Raw genomic sequence first — 10,070 nt, forward strand, 5'->3', positions numbered from 1 at the left:
CAGGTCAAAGGTCACATAGTGATGCAGCTACCCGGACAGAGGTTAGCTGCCATTAAAGCCTCTTTGCCTCTAACAGGAACTGGGGTCTCAGAGCTCCCAGAGGACGGAGGTGGAGATCGCTGGTGGTGGCATAGGAGAAATACCCGGGTGGTGGTTGGTAAGGGGTCATATCTCTCAGAGGGGTGTTTTGTATACGGAGGGATGGTGTTCAGCTGCTGCAAATGTCTAAAGTACCTCCCAGTCACGGACTCCGTCCCTGATTTAAAGGCTTGGTCTTGGGGGACTATTTTGGGTCTGAGTGATGGGTGCCATTTTGGGGACAGTCAATGTTCAAATAAAGATCGCTGTGGCGATGAAGTCGGCCTTATGCTGAAGCACTCCTTATTATCAACCAGGCACTGCATCAGCATGATAATGGTTAATAATAATTGGGGTTGCAGATGAACGAGACTAGGATGAACAGGACTCTACAAGTCTGATGAAGGATTTAACATTGTTCGGACGAGCAAGGTAAGGGAGGTGAAAGGGAGATACGGGTGGGTGGCTTAGGACATTGGGGGACTAGGAGCAGAGACATGAGGGATAAAAAGCAATGGACGTAGATGGAGTGGGGAGGAGATGGGGATAAAGGTCTTCTGTGGACAAAGAAAGATGGGAAGGTTAAGAAACCTCCAATTTGGTTTAAAAAATTGAGTATTTTGTGATGCTCATAAAAATAAAATGGAGGCATTTTTCTGTTGGGTTTATCATGCTGTATTATTGCCTTCCTAAATTTGCAGGGTTTTATTTCACTTGGTTGATCATTTGGTGGTTCTTCATTCTTTAGAAAATCCTTCTTCCACTGGGTGTTAAACAACTAACCAGTATCAATAGTATGGCTTGGCATTCAGCAGTTACTGAAAAGCGTAGCATTTACTGTACCCAATGGAGTGGTTGACTCCTCTCCATGGTGCTGGGCATTCTAACCTGAGTGGTCTTCGTTTTAACTGTCCTTTCTTTGATCAAACCTTTAGCTTTACGGCCATCACGAGTGATAAGTCTGCTATGAACATCTTGCATGTAGTGACTTCCCACCCTTGAAAAAGGATCACATCTTCAATCTGGCTAGAAAACTTGTTACAAATTCCCTTTGGAATAGGAATACTTATGATCTGGCTGTTGTGGCACTATGCCTTCAGAAGATTATTCATTTGGCTCCCGATGAGCTATCACTACTAGAATCAATGTTACTAAAGATGTAAGCATTTTTCCTGCTTGTAAACAAAGAAAAAGCTACACAATTTCTGGAGTCCAGCTGGAGAGAGGGAAATTAGGTTAAAATCATTTTTATTTGTCAGCTGTGGAAATATATCCTTTTTATTAGATGAGCCCCAAAAACATTTTTTATTGCTAAAAGTTCTAGTAGAAACTAATCCTCTTAAAATCTTCTGGGCACTGGAATCTCTTACTATCCTTGCCACCTTCAAGAATGGTGGGGCTCCTCTTGCCCATGCAGAATCATTTTACAGCTTCTCTTCATCATTACGGTCAAGATGATTAGAGAAGATGTAACAGCAGAAAAGACTTCTAGACTTGTATATCCCGAAACGAAATGTCTCAGTCAGACATTAAGTCACATTCAGATCATTTCAGTCTCCGCAACTCAATGATCTAGAGAACTTTGTTTCATCCGGTAGTACTGTGCGTTCCCATAGGCTACTTATTCCTTATGAGCTTCTTATAAGCTTTTGCACTGGCAATGCATGGCATGAGGAAATTACTACTACTACTACAAGTTATCAATGGTTTCTTTTTTAAAGCGTGTTCCAGAGGAACAGAAATTTGTGAAACTATACCTCACTTGAAGAAGCCCTCCTATCCTGACAATTGTAAGAAGTGTGCCCTAGTTCCCTCTCACCCTATCCAGCTACTCTTCTTCAGAGTGCTGCACCCAGGCAATTACAGATCTTAGTGGAATAGAATGGTATTCTTTAAGGTTTCCAAGCATGATTCAATCCAGGACCAATCCCTGAATCCATGGTAGTTTCTGTGATGGATGATCCCTGGATGATAGTAGATGAAGCCGGTGCTGTGCCCTGATATTGTTAGATTTGTCAGCAGCATTCAAGACCCTCACCATCTGTTCCTCATACAACTTCAGGCCGATTGTTAAATTTTGTGCATGCCCCTGAGGAGGAAAAAGTATTTTTTTTCCCTTTAGAAATGCCTAGTGTTTCAATTAGGCTCCTTACATTTTGCCCTTAAGCCAGTGCTTTGGGGGACTCCCAAAATTCATTATGGTCTCTCTTGTTCGATCTTGCACTTATGCGACACAGATTTTCTTACTTTTTACATGCATGCAGACGATACACAAATTCTTGGGACCCTGCGGAATCAGGAAAACTCTACTTTCCAGGCACTCCGGACAGCATCGGATACAATGTTCTGGTGGGTGAGCATAATGATTTGAAGGTGTAAAAGACAGACTTTGCTGACTCAAAACTCTCCAAACACCAGGAAGCCAAGTCTACTGCCTGAGTCTGTGGTGTCCTGCCCTCACGGCTATGCTTAGAAACCAATGAGTCATGATAAAAACTGAACTCTCTCTAATATCAGTGGTGTCAAAACTAGGGCTTTTGCATGCAGGATTGCCCTGTCTCAATTTTCCACAGAGATTTAGGGTCGCTAATACCCTTATTAAATCACAATTGGGCTTTGGCAATGCAGTATACTTCAACCTGTAGGCAAAAGCCATCATTCAATTACAGCGTAATCCAATTGTTACAGCACAGGCCCACTTTGGTGTGAAGTCATTTGATCAAATCTTTGCTAAGCTTATACATCTGCATTAGCTTGTGAGACAGAAAAGGATGACCTGCAAGCCAACGTTTTATGAACCGGATCCTTTATAACGCAGGAACAACTTTTCTCGGAAAGCAAATTTCTAACACTTGCCATCATCGAATCTGATGCCAAACATAGAATTGGTGTGAGGGAGATAGAGAGAGAGAGAGAGAGAGAGAGTGAGAGAGTTCAGAGTGCTTGGATCCAAACTATGGAACTCACTGCTTCCTCACCTTAAAGCAGAGGTCGCCATCTGTGCTTTTGGGGAAAAGAAAACTAAATTAAAAATATCTTTTTTTTTAGTTTTCTGAAGCATTACCTTAGCACTCTGGGTGTTTTTCAACAATACAATATTTTCAAGGTTAAAAGAAGATAACATAGGTCAGGGGTTGGGAAAGAGGTGGGTACTTTTATAATTGGGAGGTTTGAATGGAGAAATGCAGTTCAGGTTTTGGAGGTTAGGAGAGATGGAAGGAGGAGAGGAATCCAGAGGGTGGGAGGTGGCAGTGGGGATAAGAGGACGGGTACCGAGCTTAAGATATAAGAAGCATTGGCAAAGTCAATAGATCTTGCCTTTGCAAGGTCTATTGGCTTTGTCAATATATATATATATATATATATTTTTTTTTTTTATTGGAGTACCGTGTCAGCCAAAACTAAATCGGACCCTTAGTTGTTGATAACATTTCCCCATATTAGATTTCCTTGGCAAGTTCGTTTAGGTATTTCTTAGTTGTTTAGTGAAGCAGTTGCTATTACCGCTCATGGTTACACTTTTTGTGCTGCAATGGTAAGGGAATATAGAATCCAAATATTCAGTTCCCCAATTAAAGTTGTCAAATTAACGACAACAGTTGAAGCTTCCTTGTGTTACTAATATGGTGTTGACTTATTAGTTTCCATTTTACTGCTCCACTTAAAGGTATCATTTTTTAGAAATCCGACCATTTAATTCTTTCAAATTTTTCTAGCCCGTTGGTATGTGCCAACAAGTCTATTGGCAAATTATATGGAGAGTTGCAGTTCAATTTGATCAGCTGAGGATAATTGTCAATCTCTGCCCCTTTACTAATTTCTTAATCCCCAATTTTTTCAAATGCTGCCCTAATTATCCACATATAATCAAGCACTGCTTATCTTATTGCAGACAAATAGCTATACCACAGCGGCCCGTTTAAAAAAAAAGATTATTTAAGGTAAGAAGACCTAAATATTGTAGGAGATTCACAGTCAGTGTGCCTCCTGAGTGCGCACCCGCAAATATGGGTTCCATGGGCCCCACCAGACCACACCCAGCTGGTGAGTCAGGACTGCACTTCTTTGGAAGGGGATCTCTGCACCCCCTTTGCAGTGTAGGTCAGATCCCTTCTGCACTGTGAAAGACAGAGAAACTGCTTCAAACTACTACACCACCTGCCACTCATGTGCGGGCCCCAGGGGAGCGGGTTAGTGGGTGCCCGGGGGGCAATGCATTATATGGATAAGGGCACACTGTTCCTGTTTGCGTCCCGCACACCACGTTGAAGGTTGAGCATGGCACTAACAGGAACAGTGCCCCCCGCCCGCACACCACGTTGAAGGTTGAGCATGGCACTAACAGGAACAGTGCCCCCCGCGTACAAGATGGACTCTAGTGATCTAAAAAATGGATCAGGGGTGATAAGTCTGTTAGGAAAGATAACTTGGAATAAAGGTATGAAACAACATTTTGTTAGAGGCCCACTTCAAAAAAGGGAGAGTAAGCAAGTAAAACATGCATTTCACCAATACATACATTACAGTGACACAAGCACCACTATGTTACGGTAATATTTGTAGATGACCATGCAAGAGCAGCTTCACTGAGCATTTCAGAAGTATGTTTCACAATGCAGTGCAGTTACTTCATTTTAGCTTTCACGTCGAAAGTATTCAATGGTTAAGGGTTCGGCACTCAGTCCCACCCTTTTTAACATTTACCTCAGACCCCTAGCTGAGGTAGTAAATCCTTCGGAATGTTGGTGTCGTATGCTGATGACACTCATCTGGGTTTTTCCCTCTCAGCTGAGTTGACCAGTGGCTGTATCAACTTTAAAAACTGTTTTACAGCAGTCGCTGATTGGATGCACGACAACTGTTTGAAACGTAACTCCCAACAAAACGGAGAGCCATACCCATTTGTGGAGTGACCAATGGCGGCCGGAAATACTAGACCCCCCAAACCTAAATCGGTGATGAAAAACCTTGGTATGGATAGATAATTCATTATCCTTTGAAACCCAAGTTAAGACTCTAGCAGGCCACTGTTTTTGCATCTTAAGGAGAACCCCCCAAATCGCCCACGGATTATGCAATTCCTCATCATTTCACGTCTTGACTACTGCAACATCCTCTTATCTGGGCGCAAAAAAATCTGTCCTGAACCGATTGCAAGTTGTTCAAACTGCTGCTTGCTGTCAGGCTTATTTTTCCCTTCCTAAATCCAGCTCGGCTTCCCATCTTTTGGTTAAGCTCCACTGGCTACCCATAGGAAAAAGCTCAAAGTTATAGGCCCTATGTATCTCCTACAAAAATCCTATTCAAGCAATGAGCACCCAGCCTAGCTACCTTGATGCAATTCTACAGGCCCTTCAGAACGCTACTCTCCACTAACTTCAAGATAGCACATATCTCCCGTCACACCTGGGCCAGAATGGAAGGTTGCTCCTTCCGTGTCTTAGCCCAGACCCTGTAGAACTCTATTCCACTCCACCTCAGAAATACACAAAATCACTTACTATTCTGGAAACAGTTGAACGCCTGACTGTTTACCAGCTAGTCTGAGGTGGTTCTTCTCTACTGTTTCTTTGTCTCTCCTGTGAGCAGCACACAGGAGGCAGCTGTACGCTCTAGAAATCTTTTTAACATAACAAAGAAGTATTAACATGAACTACTCTTTCGAAAGCAATCTCTTGAACAGCCAGCACTGCCTTCTGCCAGTTGAAGTAGGAGGGCCAAGGATTAATAAAGAGGGGGAGATGGTTACTGTCTGCACCTCCCTTCTCTATATTGTTATGGCCCTGCCTGGCACGTCATTGGGAGTATGTTTTGGCAAGAGAACCTTTCAGACCCTGAAGAACCCTGGTTGTAATTAAAGGGGTATACCTACTAATAAATGGTTCAGGATCTGTGAAAAGAATGGTGGTATGATTTCACTCACACTGAGGGGGGAAAGGCGCTTGAAATGGACTACTAAGGGCAGCATCAAAGAAGGGTAATTCTCCCACCAGGGACATAGAATCCTCCTATTCCCAGACCTGTGCTAAATGACCATTTTGATTAAACCAAAATGTAAAAATTGAGAAAGAAAGCGATGAAGCTTGGGGTCAAGTCCTCATGTGTACCCTATTTGGGTGAGGATGATTGTTGATTCAAGATGGTTGCTTCTGTTGCTGGATTAGGCTGCAGCCTTTAGTAATTACCAGTGGCTGTGATCAATTCAAGGATTCCACCCATGGCTTTTTTGTATTCTCACTTTGAAGCTGTATGTGAGCAAAGTGGTGTATTATATGTTGTACTTGTGTGACCTCACCCTGTAATGCACTCACAATACCGTCTTGGATCCCGTCAGGCTCATTTGTAAAACATTTAGCTCAACCCTGGGTAGCTGTGGCTTTGGGCAATGGGGCTTAAACAAGGTATGTAAAGCATCAACTTAAGAAAGTTATACAACATAAAAGAAATCCAACATCAATTTATCAAAATAGACCTTATTTTTTATTAATTTTTAGCCACCAAAATGAACAAATCCACCGGAGGGTTCCAGAGATATAGGTAATTGTGAAGTTTGAAGCCATTGTAACACTTTTTAAGAGTTGTGTTTGGGTAGTCCGACCCTCACTGTGTGACCAACTTCAACAGGGATATGGCCAGGGAGCTAATAAGGAGTAATACTACAGTGGCCTTGTCACCAGAACAGCCTCAAGTACATTTCCATGTTCTATGGGTGAACAGCCCTAAACTTCAATGGAGTTGTTCTGCTGCATGAGATACATGGTGCTGAAGAAACTGTAAGATGCTGAGAATACTGTGCTGTTGACGGGGGCTTCCAGTGGCTACTCCTCGGTCCACAGTTCAGGTGGGGCGATGTAGTATTGAAGAAAGGACACTTTAGCCAGGTAGTTTACCATGTAGAGTTAATGAGGTGGTACATTTGATACATAGGTAAAGTATAGAGTCTAAGTAGGAGCCCCACCAGGAGCAGCTTCACAGCTGCTCAGCCCTTCATCCAACTGATTCACGCACGCACACATTCCAAACACTAACATTCCGAAAGCAGTCATTCTTGGCTGAGCAGCAGAATACTACATATCTCCCCCCTTTACAACGCAAAGGAAGGACATTTTAAAAGGCATCAAACAGAGGCGAACATAAACGAATATATAAAGTGAATGGTATACTGAAAGAAGGCGTAAAAATGAAATAAGGGCATAGCAAGCAAAGGAAGTAAAGTGGATAGGAAGTGCGAGAAAAGAAAAGTACAAGCGACTATTACACCATCTTCCTTTCCACAGAAACACAAAAATAAACGCAGAGCCGTACAATAGACTCAAGAGGAAACCAAGTACTAAGATCATGTATGCTGGCCAGGCAAACCAGGAAGTAAGTACAGGGTGTGACAAAGAAATTGGAAAAATGAAATAACAAAATAAGTACAGATAACAGTGAAAGAGTGGAAGACAGCCGAAGACAGAAAAAGAAATGAAGGCTGTCCTTCACAAGCAGTATACAGTAGTGGTATTAAACACAGTAAATAAATAAGCATGTGTTATGCTCACAAAGAAGGAAAGGGTGGAAATGGAAAGGTGAGCTACACTACAGAACTTCCCTAAAGCAGGTTGGGTGAAAAGTCTGAGATAGCCACACAGTGTAAAATGTGTGGAGAAAGACCACACCGTGTAAAATGTGTGGCGAAATACAACACAGTGTAAAATGTGTGGAGAAAGACCACACTGTGTAAAATGTGTAGAGCAAGACCACACCATGTAAAATGTGTGGCAAAATACCACACTGTGTCAAATGTGTGGAGAAAGACCACACCGTGTAAAATGTGTGGAGCAAGACCACACAATGTAAAATGTGCAGATGTGGTTGTACCACATGAAACAATTTGTAAAATGCACAGATGTGGTTATACCATATGAAACAAAGTTTAAAATGTGCAGATGTGGTTGTACCACCTGAAACAAAGTTTAAAATGTGCAATGTAGATGTGGGGATACACCACATAGAAAAGATGTGGGGACGCACCACATGGAACAGTAAAATCTCCCTCAAAGCATGTTGGGAAGAAAGGTGTGAGTAGGGACCACACGTAATAAAATAGGATGCATGAAAAGCTTTAGAGCTTGATGTGACTGTAAGTGCCACACAGTAGAATGCATTTTTTTAAAAACAGTAGAATGCATTACACCACATTATAATATGAAGAACATTGAAGAACTACCCCCTTCTTTTTTTTTTTAAATATGACAGTAAAATATAATTTGCAGCGACAGTAAGGGTTGATGAGGCATGTAAAATGATCCCATTCAGTGGTATAGCAGTGAAATTACAATGTACAGAGTAAGAAAATATAATGTAAATATAATCGTAAAAACACCATAAAGTAAATATTTTGAGCATGTATGAAATTGTAGCATGGCAAGATGTACAGTACAAGTACATGGTACATAAGCACTTAGTGACACTCTGCTTAGATGATGTGCGGCAATGTCCCAAGAAAATAATACAATAAAATAAATGACGTGGTCACCGTGGTCTGGAATCAGCTGACTAATTGTGCTGAGCTGAAGTGAAAAGCAATGAAAATGAATAGAATAGTACCTTGGTAGGACAATTGATGCAAGATAATACACCGGAAGACGTGTATTATAGTGCCCAAAACGAGTGAACTTCAGTTTTCATTGCAAAGGTGCCGTGATGGTGGTTGACCGCTAGGTAGCGTTGTTACCTAGTTAATAGAACTGTAAATGCTGTACTCACAGTGCTTTGACGATAACAAATTGTGGTCCAACAAATTGGCCAGAAGATTGTAGAAAGTCAAAAATGCTCCGGAAGAGCCAGACGTAATAATAATACCCCCTGAAAAATTAAGTTTCTCATACGAGAAGGATGGAGGCAGTGTAACTGAAGTGCACCACAGAAATGAGAAATGTGGCTGGCAGAGGCACACAGCATAGCAGAATAACTCTAAGCACTTCAACTTCAGTGTGCTTCAATAGTGCCAAACACAAAATGAAGGCATGTAGCACAACGCAGGCCGGGAGGCTCCTCGCGGGAACCAGCCACTACAACGCAGCCGTTTCCACGCTATACTTATCCACGCATGCTTTAAAACGCATGCGTGGTTACCACGTATAGCCTTTACCACGCATTCCTTTACTACGAAATACGTAGTAAAGGAATGTGAGTTAAAGGAAGAAATAAAAAAGGGGGCTTGAAGGGGGGCTTGGGGGGGTCTCCCCCCCCCCCCAAAACAAAAACAAACATGAGTGGGTTTAATTAAAAGAAATAAAGTCTGACCTATAAAAAGCTCTTCTGTGTGTCCGTCTTTCAATGAGCCTCATTACCTACGTAATAACGTACGTGCGTCTGCGTACTGAATTAACAAAAAAATAGAAGAAGGACCACATAAACAGAGAATGAAGAAGTCCGGCGATAGAGAAGTAAGGAAAACTGTGAGTAATTTTATTTATTATAATAATTTAAAATATTAGGCATATTTAAAAATAGATTTATAGTTATAAACAAACACAAAAAAAGCAGGTGGTATAGGTGTGGAAGGATTGGGGGCTGAGGGCGGAGGGAACATATAAGGTATTGGGGCAGGGATCGGAGAAAGCATTTAGCATGAAAATACCATTATCATGCATAGTTATACAACGAAAATCGTTGTATAACTACGCGTGGTAAAGGTATTTTCGTGCTAAAGGCATATTCATGGTAATTGCATTCCGTTGTAACGCATGCGTGGAAAAGGCATGCGTTGCAACGGAATGCGTTGTAACAATATACAACCCTCCCCGCACGTTGATGCAGTCAGGCGTCACTTAGTAAGCTTGAGGGTGCAGCGTCATAGAAGAAGCTCACGCTGTCAACAACGAACACTGCGAGCAGGTGACTGTTTATTCAATTTTTATGGCGCAGCACCAAATTGAAAAGGGCAAAATGTACAGTATCACAGCACACCAAAAATGCAGCCTCAGCGATGTTGTAAATAACAAAAC

Source organism: Lissotriton vulgaris, chromosome 11, assembly GCF_964263255.1.
Source record: "Lissotriton vulgaris chromosome 11, aLisVul1.2, whole genome shotgun sequence".
In the NCBI taxonomy this organism is placed as follows: Eukaryota; Metazoa; Chordata; class Amphibia; order Caudata; family Salamandridae; genus Lissotriton; species Lissotriton vulgaris.